A 19,892-nucleotide genomic window follows, 5' to 3' on the forward strand; every position below is an offset into this window, starting at 1 on the left:
ACAAAAGACTCAGTTGAAGCTCGGTAACAAGGAGGCTTTTGCCCACTGACACAAAAATGTCATTTGCAGATACCATAAGAATATTTCAAGTGAAGAAATGCTTCCTCTGAACCCAGATGAGAATAATTAAAGGGGGTGATGAAATCAATGCAAGGTATTTAATGCATCATCACTGGTGTCAGGGCAGGAATTAATTTGGCTAGAGGGAAACAGTACCAAACAAGAGCTTTAACAGGTTTCCAGGGGGTGCAGTGTCTCTGGAGAAGATGGAAGGAAACAGCAGAACTCAGTCCCATGGTAAAATAAACATGGCACATGTTTATTTTACACCTTTCAAGTGAATTAGGAACTCAATGTGAGGAAACACCACATGCTCTTCATCGGAGGAGCTGACCAGAGTTACACATAAGTCACAGCTGTCATGGCTCCCATGGTGTGAAAAGAATGTCCCCAAGAGCTGTGGTTCCTTTGAATATGAAGGGAAGACAGGGGTGTAACAATAGGCCTTAATTAGGTGCAGGTAAAGGATTTGCTTTCCCACCCCTAGAGGCATGAGGCAATAGACTTGAGACAATTAATTCATTTTTCTCTCAGGGTGGTTTGAGGTGAGATTGGATTTTTTAATTTAGCAGTCATGAACTATCAGATTGTGCAAGGAACATTCATTTACAAGAGGCTGCAAAAGACAGTTTTGAAGACAAGATAGATTGGGAAGTCCAAGGACTGTGACTCTCAAACTCTAGCAGTTCATAGAGGGCAGGGAGGATGATGCATGTCTATTCTCTTACTCTGCAGGAGGTTACAGTCCCCACCACAGCAGCAGCAGAACAGGTGGGACATCTTAGCTGCAACATCTCAGCTGCAGCAGTTCAGGCTGTCATATTAAAGCCATTGCCATCAACTCCAGTTTACATTGCTATGTGAGACTGAATTAGATCAGCAGAGAGCTCTGATTCATGATCCCCACTGGAGTTAACTGCAGTGGCTAAAGGGTTGGCCTCCCACACGTCTGTACAGCCAATACACCTACATCGCACAGGGATCATGGATCAGAGTCCAGGGAGGGTACAGATTAGGGAAAAGAAGTAAGACCGGAAGTAAGGAAGAAGAAAGAAGTGAGGGTATGAAAGGAAAGAGCGTTAGCAGACAGCAGGAAGGGTTATTTGCATGCCAAGAGGAAGATGGGGGTAAGGGATAGGAATTTGCTAGGGTATTTCTCAAAAGCCTAGAGGGGGTAGGGAGCCAAGTTGCCGCACATCTATTAATACCCCAGAGTTATTGATTGTCTTTGGGCTTGATCTTAAAAAGAGCCAGTAACAACCTGTTTGAATTGATTACAATTACAGAATTCTATACAATACAGTCAGCAAACCAAGTGAAAATTCAATCTGGGATTTAGATATTCCAGTCTCCAGGATAAGGCAGGGTTACACCCTAAACAGTTAATACTATCAGCATGGAAAAGGTTATTACCTGTCTGTGTGGGCACTTAAGACGTGTTCAAGTGGTGCTCAAGAGAAAGTAGCACCTCCAAAGCTTAAGACAGCAGGCAGTGGCTCATTAGGAAGAAAGGCAAAACCCCTTCTTGCTTGAGTTAATGAAAAATTAGCAAGGGGTGGGGGTACATCTTTTGATTGCAATGATTCAAAAGGGACCAAACTCAGGAAAGGAGCTTCAGGCTCCTTTCAGTGACTGTAACGTGAAGACATAAAGCCTTAGTGAGAACAAGAGACCTTAGTTACAAACGCTGCCAGGCATTTGCCAACTTTCAGTTGAGTCATATGGAGTAAAGGAAACCATCAGATCCGAATTAAGTTCTGCTTGGAGAATATGATGGGGTGTTTTTCTTTCCATTCCCCTTGTTCATCTGGATCTACAAGTTTGCACATGTGCCATCTGTTCAGGATTTGTAAATAAATCATAGAATCATAGAATCATAGAATCATAGGGGTTGGAAGGGCCCTTGAGAGATCATTGGGTCCAACCCCCCTGCCAAAGCAGCTCCCTAGGACATATCACTCAGATAGGCATCCAGGCAGGTCTTGAATATCTCCAGTGAAGGAGACTCCACCACCTCCCTGGGCAGCCTGTCCCAGGGCTCTGTCACCCTCACTGTGAAAAAGTTTTTCCGCATGTTGGTGCAGAACTTCCTGTGCTCCAACCTGCAGCCATTGCCCTTTGCCCTGTTCCCACAGACCACTGAAAAGGGGCTGGCTGATTCCCCCTGCATCCCCTGCTTCAGATAATTATAAACTTTAATTACGTCCCCCCTTAGTCTTCTCTTCTCAAGGCTGAACAGTCCCAACTTACTCAGCCTTTCCTCATAGGGGAGATGCTCCAGGCCCTTAATCATCTTCATAGCCCTTCTTTGGACTCTCTCCAGGAGATCCCTGTCCTTTTTATACCAAAGAGCCCAGAACTGGACACAATACTCCAGGTGGGGCCTGACCAGGGCAGAGTAGAGGGGGAGGATCACCTCCTTTGACCTGCTGGCTACACTCCTCCGGATGCACCCCAGGATCCCATTGGCTCTCTTAGCCACTTAGTTTTAGATTAACTTTTGCGAGGACTTACTCCAAGGAGGGTTGGACCCTAAGGCATTCCTTTCCTCAGGTATGGCCATTGTGAAAGTCTGCACCTTAGTTGTGAGGTAACCACCAAACCCTACATGCTCCCATAAACACACCTAGTTCTGTGTCAGTAGGTACAACAGACTGCTCAAGAGCTGGCAAAAGGAGTTTGTAAGGAAAAAGTCTTTGTGTGACCATTGGGGGCCAGGAGAGCTCTCAGGCATGTGACAACAACTTTATCTCAAGGATCTCACGGGACATGAGGTGGCATCAGCACCATCAGCTGTGTGTCCATCACTCAACCAAAGCTGTGGATGCCTTCTCCCTGGCAGGGGTTCAAGGCCACATTGGATGGGGATTTGGGCAACCTGGGCTAGTGGAGAGTTGGGTCTAAGTGATTTTTAAAGGTCCTTTCCAACCCAAACCACTCCTGAGTTGTACTATGCCACATGTTCAGTCAGCAGCAATCAACTGCTGCAACTCGAGAGGACATGACAGCAAACAACATGTTGTATCCAGCTGCTAGGGAAGTGGAACCCCCTGTACTGATGGTAAGCACAGTTTTCCCCTGGGAAGGTAAAGAGGGCCAGGAGTTAGGGAAGCAATGAAGTTTCCATTAAAATAACAAGCCAAACAGTAGCAGAAACTAAGGAACAGAAAACTAAGCAGGACAGCACTTGTCACCCGGAGTGTGCAGAGTCCGGGCTCTGCATGGTCAGTGCTACAGGGCAGCCACTAAACCCACTAGGCATCTGGGGTGGGGAGGAAGAGACACAGATTCTGTCAGAATCAGTAGTCTGGGCAAGCAGAGGAGTTGTTCACTTACTGCTACTAAGCTCTCCACAGCCTCGTCACCCAAGGACATGGCAAGAGTAACTGCAGACCAGCACATGCTGCCTAGCTTACGTGGTTTAGCTGGGCCTAGATAACGCCTCTGAAGTACAATCCCAATTTCCCAGCAATGGCAGTGTGCTCTTGCAACAGCCACATCAGCTCTATCCGGAAAGCACAGGTCTGCTTGTCCCAGGCAGGCAATTCGACTGCTTCCAGGTGACCCCTAGAGTCATCCTCAGATGTATCACTCTCCTTAAGCTAACCTGCCAGCCCCACACTTCCATGTCTCAGAGTCTTTTATAAAGTGAATCCAAAAGCTGGGTAAATCACCACTAAGAGTCAGCTGTAGTAAAAGCTGAATGCTCACCTACCACCTCCTGCATACATCTTCAGAGTAGGAATGTGGGCAGGAAGTAGCTATTCTCTTTCTTCTGTTACTTGCTGAATGGTATAATACAGTCTTGTTTCCTTTCCAAAAACTGTCCTTTGTTCTGGCAGTGAATTTATATAGACCAAGTAGTGACACTTTTGTACAGGAGAGTCTTAACATTTGGGGAGTTCAGGGGCACGGATGGAAAAATACAATTCCTGCTCAGTAAGCACTTGCCTTTTTCCACTTCTTTCTTAGAATTTACAGTCACTTCTATCCACCTTTCATCTGCTCAAGAAAGAAAAAAAAAAAAAGAGAAAATTAAGGAAGGAGCCTTTTCTTATGTTCTTCACTTAAACAAAACCAGGCTTTCACATTCAAAGAGATTCATACCCTACTATCAAGATAATAGGTGAGACTCAAGTCCAAAAGTCCCGCTACTGTGTGCTCAGCATTCATGGGTGGTCGAAGCCGTAGCTGAGCTACCTCACCATGGTGCAGCAAGAATTCAGAGATTTATTTTATGCAATTGGCATTCTATTTATACTTTTCGGTCCACTATATCTCAGAGCTCATTACAGAGTATTTAATCACAAGATACTGTACCTACAGCACAGCTCCACCACAGCAATTTAGCACATGAAAGGGGAAGGAGGGGGGAGGAGATTGGAGAGCAAGAAAAAGAGGTAGTTTGATTTTGTAAAATCTAATACCCACACAATTAAAAAACAGGTAAGCATTCTGATCATTGTCTTCCTCCCAATATCTGAAAAAAATCTTCTCTCTCATTATACCTCTTTTCCTCAGCATCTCAGTTTTATCTTGACCTGAAAAATAACCATTGCTTCTTAATACCCACATTGTTCACCCATCACATGATTTCTCCACTCACTTTCTCTTAACTGCCTAAATGCTTCATAACTGCCCTTTCAGCTTTAAACTGCTGCAGCATCAACAATCTTCTCTTAGCTTGCAGGTCATATTACTGCACCTTCTGAATGTTCAGCAGCTCTACCCTTGGCCATCAAATGCAAATACTTCCTTTTACCTTATACAGTTGTACACAGCTTGGTGCATATTAGACATCTTTTATAGTATCCTGTTCTTTTCCCACTCTTCTCTAATAATGCCAGTCCCTCCAGTTCTCTGAGTTCCTTTCTCCTATTATTTTCCTTTGTTCTGTGGCCAGGATTCTCTAGCTAGTAACCACACAGCCCCAGTACATAAGGTTTGCATGAAGAGAGAACAGGTCTTTAACTCTTTCTGGAAAATGCCAAGTTAAAGGATTACAAAAACATCCATGATACTTTCCTGTGCAATTTGTCTTTCTATTTCAGTCTGTAACCTAAACTGCAGCTCTCCAGAACAGGTAAAGCTTTCCTATCCGTGCCTTGGAGCACACCAAGTACGTTGTCAGTACTTGACTAATAATTGCTGCCCCACAGAGTAGAGTCCGACCTGATAGCTGATCTCTGAGAACTGTGTAGTGCCAGGAATTCAGCCCAGCAGCTAACCAGAAATGTCCGGAAAAAGCACATAAGCATTTTGAGGAAAGCTTAAACCTATTTTTCACTGCTTTTGGAACCAAAGCAAAGACCAAAACGAAGGGGAAAAAACCCACAGTAAAATAACTGCAACCATCCTAGAAATCCTCATTCCTTCCACCCCTTACCTTGGCAAGTAAGAAATATGGTAGCTTGCCCCCCACTCCTCTTACCCCCACCAATTAGCTTGGCCTCTCTTCCAGTGCATGAGTGTGGGCTGAAGGGTGAAGGAATATATAGGCTACAAACCTGTAGTGGTGGTTTATCTAGCACATTTCCATCGGGGCACTTGAGCTTTTCTTTTTTCTATAGGAATATTTTTTCATTTAATAGTACCATACATATTGGCACATGAATGGCTGATCAGGCTTATAAAAGCTTGAAGTAGGAAAATAAAAAGCAAGATATTTGAGCTCATCAAGGAACAGAGTCCATTGTTGCTAATCACTCAGTGCAAGTATACTTTTAACATGCAGAAACAATTTAATCTCAGCGCACATTGCAATATACATAATCCTCATGCAGTGGACAGATTTGTCCATGTAGCACAAGCGAACAGTGTGTTGGGTTCTTTGTTTTATGGTCTTAGCAATATAAAAAGCCTTTATTTTCAACTTCCATGAGGAAAAAGTTCTCTTCTAAACTTAGATCTTCTGCAAGAGAGCAGTGTTCCTGCTCATGCTCAAAAGGCTGTCTGTGTCCTACCCAGAAAGGACCACATTGATGGTTCATGCAGCACAAACCAAATGCCAAGACTTTAACACCCTGACATGTCAGATTCCTCCAGTCTGGTTAGAATTCAGAGCGCTAGCCTGAAAAGCTCCCTTCACCTTCCCCCTGGATGTGACGAATGAGAGGGAATGGACAATGCCATTGCAGAGGTGGCAGGCCCAGAGAGCTGCAGAGGAAAGGGGCTGGCACAGCGTTGAAAGGGCATGGAGGGTCAGGCACACAAAAAGCGTTGTTCATCCATGGGTTGCTCGGTGTCTTTAAGCTCTGTGCTATGTGGCTGAAGGGCAGGTTCCTTGATTTCAGTCAACAGCTGGTGATGGTATCCCAGTTCTGTAACCTGTTCACAGCCATGTAGCAATAAAATCACTCTATGAAACCAAATGTACACAGAAAACTGACTGCTTCAGCAGTTCGTGTGGCTCCTCCAGTGAGGAGATCGTACATCTCTGGGACTATTCACCCTGCCTGCTGTTTGGCCACGCCATGGGCAGCTCCAGCACATGCTATAAATGTCAAGAAGATTACTAACAGAAGTGCTGCTTCCTTCTTGCTTTTCTGCTCAACTTGATTGTTATATATAGTGCACATCAACAGATTTAAGGAGAACCTTCTCACTGAGTCTATTCCAGTCACAATCATCATCAACGTTTTTGTAATTACATCACCCACAAAGAAAAAGTATTACATAAAAGTAGTTTTCTGAATAGAAAATATTATCTCAATTCAACAGCACCTTGATTTGGCTATTATTACACAACAGTCAAGAGAGAACTTTATGGATTTAAAAAAACCCCAGAAGTAATTGGAGGTAAATTGAGATCACTCACCAGCTCTCATGGCTTACAGAGTAAAGCGTAGTCAGAGCATTAAGTCTGTCTTTTCATCTTGTTTATCCCAAAGAGAAAACTCAGTAGAAATTTTCCAAAAGTAACAAATAGCCAGTGAAATGAGTTTGTGTTCACACACTTGGCTCAGCAGGCTGTGGTTTATCCCCATAGGTAAGCTCAGATTTGACATGGGTTAAAATAAAATAGTCCTTGGCGAGTGGTCATGGTAACTGAAATCTTACTCTTGGAGGACTGGTTAAGAGGGTCCAGATCCAATTCTGCCACAGTCACTACAGCTGGAACAGAGCTGATCTGTCAGTGCCCAGCTCCATCAATCCTACCCATCTGATCTGTCTGACATTTGCTAAAAACAACCCAACCCCAAAAGCACAGGAGCCCTGAGATACACAGATAAAAAAATACATTTCACATTTCTAACTGTCCACACATTCTCAAGAAAGTTGCACCTATGTTATATTACTCAGCATGTGCTTTCAATTGTAACAACAATGTGCATTTGTTCAAGCACACGCTGGCTGCTAACTACACTACTAGCCCTGTTTAAATATGGCATGGCCTATGACGGCCTTTCAGGGGTCAAGTCTCTGGCATGTGCATGCTATGTTATGGTCGGTATAATCTTATAGATTACCCAAGCAGCAGACCTGGATCCTTTGATGTCATGAAGGCATGTATATACATAGTACACATACACTGGATTTTTTGTAAGTTAGAAGGTCCAAGAAAGAGGGTACTGGGAGAAAAAAAAAGGAAGAAAGAAAAAAATAGTCTCTATCTAGGTCTTTCCAGCACTCTTCATTCCCTTTGTATTAGATTTACTAAATTAAATGATGATTTTGCCTTACTGTCCTAAACCTGCATTTATTTTACTCTATTTTTCACAAACAACTGCTTATGAAAGTTGCCTTGCACAACTGTTTGCACCGACTTGCACTATCGCTGAAGCAATTTTCAGAAATCTGATAAAACATTAATATTAGTGGCTTCCAATTTATCATCTCATGGATTTAGAATATTACCAATATTTTTACCTAATAGCTGCTGGAACTTTATATGGGAAGAAAAGGCGTAGAAGTCAACAGACCTGACTGAAAAGGTATACCCAGTGTACAAACTCGAGTGCAGAGGCTTGCAGGAGAGGACTGCATCACCAACCTGCTAGGGAAAGAATTTAACCTGTGTTTTCCAGATGTGCTCTACTCATGTTATGCCATCTGTTGGTAATGCTCTCTACTGAAGTTTCTTCAGACACTTTGTTATAAACATCCATTTAACTTAACATATAATTTTTTGCAACTAGTGTTTCCAATGAAATCTTGCTGCTATGCATTAGTCTTCAAAAATCTCTTGACCTCACATTTTGAAACAGGGACCTGAAATTAAACAACGGGATGACCAACATATGTGACAGTATAATTCAAAACAGCACTATCATGACTGCTCAGTAAAGGACCAAATTAAAACTCTGCCATCTCCCTCATCTATGCCGTGTCCTGACATTTAAATACTCAAAGTTGTAATCTTTATAATATTAACATCTTGCTATGTTAAAAGCCCTAGTTTTAACCGGGGAGGGAATGAAGAGGTGTGGAAGAAGAGGGTGTTCTTTACAGAGTTAAACAGTGGGAACCAGTAGTTCAGGATACTTTAAGTCCTTCATTTCCAGAAACCCACCTCTGAATGTATCCTCCTCCGATTGATGCATCATAGAAAGTTGGTGCAATAAAAAGTTCTTAACGCAATTAGAATTTCAGTGAAAAACCATTAGAAGTTTCAGAGAAAGAAGAAAAAGACCCCAAACCTATTTAAAGATTTTATGCCCATCTCTCTTGTAAAATATTCCATGCTGTTCTTCCTACCCTGCAGGCTTTGGGCATCATATGGCTACCACAACAGAGCCACACTTTACAACCGCATGCCTAGCTCTCCTGCTGCCAGTTAAGGAGCCTCATAGAGATGGTCACACACATGATGATCAAGGGTTTTTGTTTCTCTTTAGACTTAGGCCAAATGTTTCCAGTGGAAGCCCCAGAAAAGGTTTAAAGGTATATTCGCCCCTGGAGAATATTCTTTTGGTAACAAAGAGGGGGTTTTCCTTCCAGAGCCTTGAATATAGAGATGCAGGCATTTCAAGTGAATGTTGTATCACTTCCCCATATGGTTCTATTCCTGAAAATTGGAAATCCGTATTTATCCCTTCCCACAGCCTCAACAATAAATCGACACTACTCTCAGCCATATTCATCCCAATGTAAAGGATTCATCCCAACATTAAGGAACCAACAAAAGCACCTTATAACACATTTCTCTCCAAACTAGATGAGCTTATTATCTAAGCATCTCCTGATAGAACTGCTCAATGAAGCTTGAGCTAGGGTTGGTTATTCAATATTGTGAGTAACAGCTCTAGATTTCATTGTCCAGGCAGTTTTGGAGGTTTATGTGGGTTTGGGTTTTGTTCTTCTACTTCTGGAGTAGTAAATTAGGAGTGATCATTCTCAACAAACAGAAAACACATGAAAATTAAATCCATCTGCTTCTAACAAAATAAGGAATAAGTGAATGGATCCAACAGGATATTTCATTTCCTAAATACCACTTATACCCAGCACTGGAACCCTTCCAGTGAAATTCTGGTTCAGAACTGTGGCTCAAAGCAAACCAGCTGCCTTCCTGGTACGAAATCCCCACGCCCTGGCTGGTCAGCCAGAGGTTCCCTCTCTGTGGGTCAGGTGCCAGCTGCCCAGTCCTGGCTTGCAGCATGTGCTTGCACTTCGCCTGTGTGGCATGGACCGTTCCGTTCTCATGCCAGTGAAGAGCCAGACCGACCATGAACATATTGATTCAAGATAAATTGCATTTCTCGAAAGGAGAAATTTACCATGATTTACTTTTGAAACTGTAGCACTGCTCTGGCTACAAATTATACTGTGTCAGCTCAACTAAAACCTAAATGTAGTGTGCATCTTCTCACCTGCATTTTTCTCACATTTATCTGCTGTTTTATCCCTGCACAGCACAAGGTGCTTGTTCAGTGGCTGGTGGTGCAACATCCCTGATCTATGTTAGTGCAGTGTCTTTCTTCTGCAAGCAGTGAACACAAATCTCACTTTTAAGGTCTCTGAAACTGAATTTCAATTATTTTTTAAAATGTCACTGCTAATTTAGAAATGACAGAGTAGATACACAGTCTGTCTGCTTGGTGCCTCCATTCTGCTTTAATAAGTTAAGAATTAAACTGCCTCGAGGATCTGCAAAACAAACAGAAGTTTTATTTGTACTGTGACCCTCATGCCAACATCCAACAATAGTCATCTTTGTCTTTGGCATGTGAGCCTCTACATTAGATCAAGCATTCCTGATAATTCAATCACGTGTCTCACCTACCTCACCTTTCCCTGACTCGGGACCATAACTATACCCATAACCCCTCACTTCTGTGACTCCCTGAGCCTTTGTTTCATAATCTGAATTAGCCCAGAGATCTGTCAGTGGACTTGCTGAGCATACAAAATACACAATGTTACATTTTTCAGGAATGATCATTTGGAGAGGACTGATTTTTCCACTTGAAAAACAAGGTGACAACCATTTCGTCTTATCTTCTGCAAAAATCCTAAAATTTCACAGCCTTTTAAGTTTAAAGCTTGTGGCATGAGATAGCAACTAATTACAGAGTATTTGATCATCCGTTATCTGAAAGGAGATGACAGTCTGGAGAGCTACAATAGATTTTCTTTGAATAAAACTCAATGCAGGTAATAACATTTAGGTCACAATCTGCTATTTCAGAGAGAATGCTTAAATACTGAATTAAGAATTCATCTTGAATAAAAGCTGAAATAGCTCCACTAAGAGCAGAATCCAGAATGAACATCCTATGATATTTCTAATAAATATCACACTGTTGTAACATGCAGGGATTTCTCTCTCCTATAATTAGGACGCATTCTTAATGTCATATTGCATTGTTGACAGGGATCCTGTAAAACATTATTTGATTTTTTCACCACATTTGTTTTTGTAGGAATGGTAATTCAGCTACTAAAATTGGTTAAAGCAGTGGGGTTTTTCCTTTGTTGAAAATTATAAGGAAATTAAAGTAATCCTTTCAGAAGAGCTGTTTGCACAATAGCCAGGGGGATTATTTGGGGTTTATCAACCCAGGCTTTAGAATTCTTTAAGTCACACCCCTAAAGATATTTCACACATAGTCAAGAAAATTTTTTTTCTCCAGATACATGTTCAGAGAGGAATTATTTTTTTCTTTCGGCGTAGAAGTACAAACCCTCAACAACACAACACTAACGTTTGAGATTAAATTGCCCTTCTCATATATGATTTTCACCAACACATGCTCAGTAAATTTTTTTAACTGCTTCTAAGATTCATAGTCTAGCTCTCTAATCAGGATCAAACAATTGCTCTCTGGTTAGGGGGAGGAGTGACTGCGTGACAGTGCTCAAGTGCTAATTCTGCTTGCTCACCAGATCTCTGAAATATTCATAAAATGCCTATTCCTGCTCAGACTTTCAGATAAATATCTAGAAGGCTGCACTACCTTATTACCAGTTACTGCACAATTTTTGAGAAGGTTTCTGACAAACAGACTTTAAGAGATTTAAAACTTATGTGTTGCTTTATAGTTTTCCAGACACATAGTTGGAGGTTGACATTTGACAGTCTTGCAAGTCCTGAATTTTGCATTTAGGACATTTTTAAGCACAGGCACATGAAGCTGTCTCATCTGGGTAAGTAAAACATCTTTTATGCTCACAGATAAAAGTTCTGGAAACAGGCACATACCCCTGACACGTAGGCACAGAGCAGTGAGTCCCACCTGTCGGTGCTTTTTTTTGTTTCTACCACAGAAAACTTCCACTAGTCTTTAAGCAAAGCAGCAGAGTAGATTACTTACTGTGCAAAAAGAACGTGGTAGCACCCAGGCAGTCTTTAGTGCATTACATGACACCAAGAAAGAGACAAGCAGATTGGCCTTTGAAATACATGGAAAATATAATGCTGACAAAACCATTGCTAGCAAAATCTTTTTCTCCCTTACCAGAAGTTATGGGTGGTCTCTGCAAAAAGCGATTAAGCAAACCTTGGCTGCAGCTAGCTCACTGGCAAATGCAAAACCAAATATCTGGCACCAGGTGTGAAAGTAGTGAGGCACCCTGACCTCACGGTCATTAGAATTTTGCAAGATTTCCAACTCAAGTAAGATTTCCCAGCTCACACCTCCTTCATCAGCCCTCATCACACCGGCTGAAATTATCTTGGCAGTGGGTATAATTATCCATCAGCTACAATAAGTGTTACAGATGTATCTGAATCAAACGCGGTGCACGGGCCGGATACGTGGCTTCGAGAACTCCCACCGTGTCTGCTGAAAACTCTACTCAGGGGGAACTGGGAGCTGCGCCTGCAGCCAGTAAAGGCCCAGCAACAAAAACCTCCTTCCTGTTTATTCTGAACTGGTATGCCCACCACAGCCACATGACTTACCACCAACTCGAACCATCTAGATAACTCAGTGAGGCGGACCCGTGCAAACACTTCATTTAGTCCTCCTTTTCTTGAGAACTGATCTAAACCACAGATCCATAAGAAGCCTATTATTCATCCCCACCCAGAAGACATAAATTAGATCTCCAGCTCCCGTGCCAGTAACAATTTATTTACTTGTCCAGCCAGGCTTTTTCACTTCTTGTATCAAATGTCACTTCAAGCCACCATCTAGGTCCCTGTCCTTCACAAAGATACCACCCTGTTGGGAAGTGTTTCCTTTGCCATACCCCATCGCAATCCCAGGATGAAGTATCACTTGACAGCTTTCATCTGGATATAATTTATTCATTATATCACTATTTTATATTAACAAAAACACACCAGTGTGAAAGTATGAACGGAAAACACATTTGGGCTATTTAATAATCTGGAAATTATTAAAGTTAAAAGCTCTTGAGTCAGACAGAGCAGCATCATATTGTTAGAATAATATGTTAATGTTTCAGTCATGCAACCTCTGTGGGTCTTTTGAAACACCTGTGGAAATAAGTTTTGCACTATTACAATGCTAACAAATACACTGGACATAGTCTGTTTAATTGCTCAAATTATCCATGTGACTGAGTTTTATGAGCTAATAAAACACATCCTGGTATAATAAATACTTCATACAAAATACTACATTGAGGCTATTTTCAACAACTTCTTCCTATTTTCTTTTATCTCTGTTTTTCTGTTCCTAAGGTTGCATTCAGTAGAGCTGCTACTCAGAAACACTGTGATGTCACTTGTGGTGGGATAGAAACCATTAAGAGCACATCATATACCATATAATGGAGTACCTATCTTTAAAAAGATGCTGCAGAATAGATTTAATTCTGTCCAAAGAAACCATGTCAATGACTCCAGCTCCCCCTTTCAGCACAGAGGAAGAGGCACCACCGTTTCTCACAATCTCTCTTTCCCTTTGCTAGGCCAGATCCATGTTCCCAAATGTCATCACACCTCAACTTCACCTACTGGCTCTTCACTTTTACTGCTTTCTCCAGGTGTTCTGTCATTGATAACAGAGCCTGGCAAACCATTTTCCTTACCTAGCATTAACATCCCTGCTTTTATACTTATAATTGTGTCATAAAAGTGAAAGACAGTAAAGTTTTATGATGTCTAAAGATGGGCCTGAGTGGCAAAACCTGCACACTAAGTGAAAATTTTCCCAGCTTGGGAGGTGTAGGGTTTCAAGCTCAACACAACTTTTTCCCCTGTTCTAAATGATTACATGTTCTGCTACTTCAGTGTGAGGAAAACAATGGGAATATAGCAAGGCATTTTCACTTTTAGTTTGTGATCACAAAAAAAGTGTGTCCATTACAGGTGAGAAAGTTAAGATATAAAAGTTCAGACATTTGGTTCAGGATCAGAGAAAATGCTGGAAAACAAATAGGTCATTTTATTAACAGAGTTCATTTTCATTTTAACTACAGTAATTTTGAAAGCTGATGGTCTACATCAGTAAGGGATAACCAGTTACCATTAAGATCATGTAGTGTTCCTGAAACCAGCTGAGTAGATCTAACTGATGAAGAGAGATAAATAAAAAAATGCAAACACTGGCCTAATTTAATCATGGGATTTATGATCCTCAAATATAAAAAAAAAAATTATTTCCTTCACACTCTTGAACTCAAATTTATAGCTCAATGAATGTTTGTCTGTAGAGCTTATATGCAACATAAAAGTCTGCCAATAAATATTTGTGTTCAGTTATATCAAGATGTACTCACACCACTTGTTTACTCTTCAGACTCTGTATTTCAACAGCTCCACATTACCAAAATCATTCACTTGCCACTGTGATGCTCTAAAGCAGACTCACCTATCCTACAAAGTTTTGTTCCAAAGCAAGAATGCAGTATCCCAAAAGGAGCTCTCTTAGGAATCTTCCTGTGGTGGTCAAGGACTTTGAAAGCTCCAGCTCCCAAACATGATCCCATCCAAAACAAAACAGAACCACCGCACACCTACAGTTGGCAGCCAAAATTTTTTTTCAAAATGCCAGTGCAGCTGATTACACATTGTTTCACATTTACTCTCACCTGGCTATAAGGTGGAGCAGTTGACTCTTCCTGCTAGTAATCAGCAGAGAAATGCAGCAGACAGCAGGAGATGACCCTATTTTGAAGCACTGCTGCTAGATCTACTGGAAATCTCCTGTCTGAACACTGAAAAAATAAATAAAAATTGGCAGGTTTAATACTAACAGCAATGCAAAAATATAATGATCACTCAATGAGCAGGCCAGGATACCTTCCCTGGGTTTGCACTAGAAAATGTAGCATGAGATACCAAGAAAAAGCAAGAGAGCCAAGAAAAAACACAGTGAATCAACACTTGGTTATGTAAGATGGTCACTAATATATGACAAGGTGGCAAGCCTGAATTACAGGACAAACATCTCCTGCTCAATAGCATGGTTCAACTGCTAATACATTTATATACCTATAACTTTCTGATTCTACAGAGAAATATAGGGTATTTTTCTAAACTTCTAGGTTTGCAACTAAGACTTAAGGCAGCAATTACAAGAGGATGTTCTTGTTCAATCCAATAGCATGGAATTGTACAGTAGTTGCCCTGTAAATCTGCTTCCTAAATACTCTTCTGAGAATTTAGACTTCAAAGAAACAACAGCAAATACCTTCAGTGGCAGAAATTTAAACATTCTTTCACTGCTATTATTTATATAACGAAAACTCTAATGAGCCAGACTTCATTACTGAAAATCAATTGCTGAGCCTCTCCCCAGAGCTGGATGGGTTGCTTAAACAGCATAAGGGTCATTACACAGCTGCTTTCCACTCTTGAGATGAGACCAGAACAATAACCTCTAGCATCCTCAGTATCTTTGCATTCAACTACAAATACCCAAACTATTCTGGAACTGATTGCAGAGCACCCGTAGAAGGTATGCTGCAGTATCTAAAAAAATGAATTCATGGAAGCTTTTCCCTTATTTACAGGCTGAAGTTAGTGATGCCGAAGTCTCAACACAAATCTCTATTGAAAAACCTGACAGCAAGGAACTGAAGCTTGAAATAATATCTTCCTAAAAACCTGAAATGATGACTTCCTAAACAAAAAACTCTGAGAACCTTGGAACTGCCAACGAGCAGGTAACCAACACTTTTGAAGCCAAACAACTTTCACCTGTTTTAGTATGCTTTTAAAGGAAGTCCCTGTGTAAATCATTCTTGTGGTGACAACAACATTAGATCTCTTGAGCTCTTACTCATTTTCCATTCCAACGGTATCTATGAATACCAAATCACTTTAATATTTGTTTAATTATTATTGTTGATAACTGTAACAAAAGGTGTGTTCATATATATAAGGGGTATATATGTGTCAATACAGATAGATACGAAGATACTACCTTTTGAGTGTTTCGGGGGTTTTGCCTTGATGAGGAAACCAGGCTGTCTATACAGCAGATTCGGGAATAATGTCTATTAGAGAATGCTATAAAAACTCCCCCTCACCCCACCATGCTAACTGTCAATTACATTCTGTCAATTACATTCTTTTGAGTATCTTAAAGCCGTAAGAAAATTCAGCCGCTTCTGCAACAGATTCAAATGTAAACATGTTACCCGGTTTAGCAGGAATTCCTTGCATCAGGTTCCAGTGTGGTGTTATTTTTCCTTCCTTTTACACATGTTAAAATCATCATGTAAAAGGATTCCTGTGCTATGTCTTCACATCTTTCAGACACGATTCACTCTATTCATTTTCACTAGGCACAGAGCTGCTTAACTGTAACTGAACATACCCTTGATATATTTAATGTGGATTCAGACCAATATGCAGAGACTGAATGACTCTCTGCTAACAATGCCAACAGACTGAAACAAAATACACATATAGGAAAGAAAGCATGGGTGAGGGGGAAGTGCTTGGCAAAAAAGAAAGCAGCTTTTGGTGATTTGGTAGTATGTGAAAGAAACTGGGCAGCCTCCCACTGAATTACATCTTTCCGTCTGCCCTGTCCCCACTCATCAGTGTTCTGGGCCCACAGGCTCCTCCCCGGGGTGAATCATGTGGAGAGCAGAAGAGAAAATGCAGTAGCTCGGTCAGTACAATTCAGGGCTAGGGAAGGAGGAAGTTGGCTCGCAAAACTGCACCTCCATCTACAGAGAAGATGCTCAAATGTATGGAAAGGAGCTGCCTCACCCATGAACAAATCCTCTCTCTCCAAATCAGACAGGATTTGAGCAGAAGGTGCAGCAAGCTACCCCTAAGTACGCTATGAAGGTCTCTTTTGGCGAGAGTTAATCCTTCCACGGCTAGCATTCAGTCATCACCAGTCTCGCCAAAGCATTGACTTCCTATCACTTTCTTAGTTTTAAGAGGCTTTTAGGCAACACAGTTTGAGCTTTGCATCACTTGGGTGTTGCCATCAGTCATTTTCCTCCTCTGAAGCGGCTTTAAAGCTGTCAGCAGGCCTGTACAGTAACTGGAGCATACAGAGATGAAGTGGGTGCACAAGGAATAGCTGAGCTTTAATTTGAAACGCAGATGCATCTGTGCTGGGGGCTATTTTCATTTATCTAATCTACACCAATTCCACATGATACATACACAGCAAATCTGTGCCTCATGTAATTCATCACACTGTGAGATTACATGTGAGAGTCCCACAGCAACTGAAGGAGATGCAATGATAAGGTTGGTGGAGGTACAGATGAGTTATTCGGTGCATAAAAAGCACAACAAACCATCTCTGCCAGCTCCTATTTTTTATGGCCCTTTTAAACACATCAGCTTCCCATTCCATGAAAATCATCCCATTGATTGTTGATACCACCTCATCCCAGTAGGACTACTACTGCATCAGGAAGATAATACTGTTTCTTTGCAAGCAAAAACAACTTTGAGGGAGAAAAAAGGGATAAAGTCCAGACTAATTGTGAGCTCGACAATGCCAGAATTGCCTCAGAGATCTGGATGACAAACATCACTCCCCATACACACAGGTCCTGTGGCTTGTAACCAGGTTTTAGTGACACAGTGTGAGGAACAGGGAATTGACAGGAGATCCTCAGCTGAAGAGCTGCTTGCTCGTAAGGCTCCAACTGACATTTTTGACTGAAGACCAAATTCAAGTGTAACACAATCCTTTCTAGAAGAATCCTTTCCTTCAGAAGCAGTGTTCTCCAGGGACAAAAAGAAAGCTTCTTCACTACTGAGAGTAAAATCCTGTCTTTTGCTTGTTTGGATCTTTTTCCTAATAGTGAGGCTACAGGCACCGTGAAAGACTATAAAACAAAGAGAAGATGTATTTGAATAGTTATTTCCCAGGTCACATCCTAAGGAATCAAGGAGAGACTGGTTCCTATCAGAAAGATCAAAGAATTTTCCCTCATTTCTTAGGATGTACAAATAAACTTAAACTGGAAACAGAGAGAAAAGGAGGAGCTTTGCTTCTGCTAGGTATTATGTTAGAGACGTCGTGGATGGAAGTGTCTCAGAATGCTCGCCAATTTACTTTTGCAGCTCTCACAAGTGTCTTCACACCTTTATTTGTGATCCAGATAGTTATGTAACACTGAAATTCATCAGAGACCAGTCTGAAATGTTGTCACAAGACAGCCAAACCATCTCGAGATGCCTCACTAGAATTCAAATGTACACACTGCACAGGAACTTCTTTGAGCAGGCTTTACAGAAGGGACTGGATAAAGCTGCCAAAGAAAATGGAATTTAACAGCTAAAAGTACATGAAAATAACCCCCAGAATTGCACACTTTATCTCTACTGGGGAAACATTTTCTTTTCCTTTCCTTCCTAATTCAATTTACATTTCCATTGTACTTTGCAAAGTCATTTTGCACCAAATCATTATTATTTCTATCAAGTTTTAGACAGGCTTATTTTTACTTCATTAAATCATATAGCAAGAGCACTAACTTGAATCAAGGGCCTTCAGAAATTTCATCTTTTAGTGCAAGCAGCCAATGTCTTTTGTGGAACCTTTTCCCAGTGAGGGTGACAGAGCCCTGGGACAGGCTGCCCAGGGGGTGTGCAGTCTCCTTCTCTGAAGATATTCAAGACCTGTCTGGACACCTCCCTGTGTGACCTGTCCTAGGGACCCTGCTTTGGCATGAGGGTTGGACTCAATGATCTCTGGAGGTCCCTTCCAACCCCTACTATATTGTGATTCTGTCTCACCTCTTATAAAACAGTCCAGAATCTCTTGGTTTGTGGTCTTCTGTTACAGCTGTGGTCACCAATATGTTTACACCATATAGACTATACCAGTACCAAGGGACTTGCAGAACACTTTGCCCGTAGGGACTTCCTTGCGGTGTTCTTCAAACAAGTCTCCTATGAGCGCCCCCAGGTAGAACACAATTGCCTGGGTAATGAGGGACAATTGGAACAGGAACAGGCCACTGAAAACAAGGGGGTGTGTTTTAAGACTGAGAAGAAATCATTTAGAAAATGTTCTTGTAGTTCCCATAATCTAACTCTCTCTACAGGGCAAGTTTGGAGACAGGTTTTAGAGCTGCAGTTACTGTTCATGTTGCTACTCAACAGTGACATTAAGGAAATGCTGAATGTTAGTCAATCTTCTCTTGTCTTTTCACTAAGCCTACACATGGACTACTACTATCGCCCACCACAAAGAACAGACCAGAAATTTACAGACCCGATTCCTTTATCCTGTCCTGCCAAATGATTTCCTCTGTTGTGGAAAGAGTCCACTGTATATGCTACTTCAACAGAACAAGTCTGTTCTTCCTCTTTACATCCTCTGCATTTTCACTAACATCTAATCCCTCCAGGATTCACCTATATTTTTTTTCCCTCACCATCCTCATAAGCAATATGGTCTTAACATTATTTTCCATCAGTAAATTACAAGATTCACAGTGAAATCTACTCAAGTTCAGTTGGGGACTGCTTCTCAGTGTTCATTATGGACTGAAGTCAACAGAGACCAGCTCCTGAGCCTAGCTGAAAAAAGAACAAATTATTATAATGACAAAAAATTCACCATATGTTGTATCATAATTATTCCTGTCACCATGCCCAGGTGACTAATATTTCTGAACAAGACTGTTGAAAATATCTAAAAAATTGTCATCTTCTGTTAGTGGGGAGGCCTCTTAAATTGAGTAGAACATGGGGTTCTAAAGTTATCATACTCTTGCTGGTAACAGTCGCAAGCAAGGTGAGAATTGAGTCCCACCTTATTTCAATCAGGCTGTACTAACTGGCTAGAGCTCTCAGTACTTCAGACAACCATCTATACTTGTCACTGACACTGAACCACTGTCCTTGAAGAGCTTCCAGTGCCCATGACAGAGGAGTCAAGCACTGGCTCTCTGATGAACAGTCCTGGCTCAAAACCTCTAATCAGCAGAGACATAATCAAAACTCACAATGAAAACCACTGCACCAGACAGCCAAAAATCTCCAT

The sequence above is a fragment of the Gallinula chloropus genome (assembly GCF_964237585.1).
Source record: "Gallinula chloropus genome assembly, chromosome: 4".
Taxonomy (NCBI): Eukaryota; Metazoa; Chordata; class Aves; order Gruiformes; family Rallidae; genus Gallinula; species Gallinula chloropus.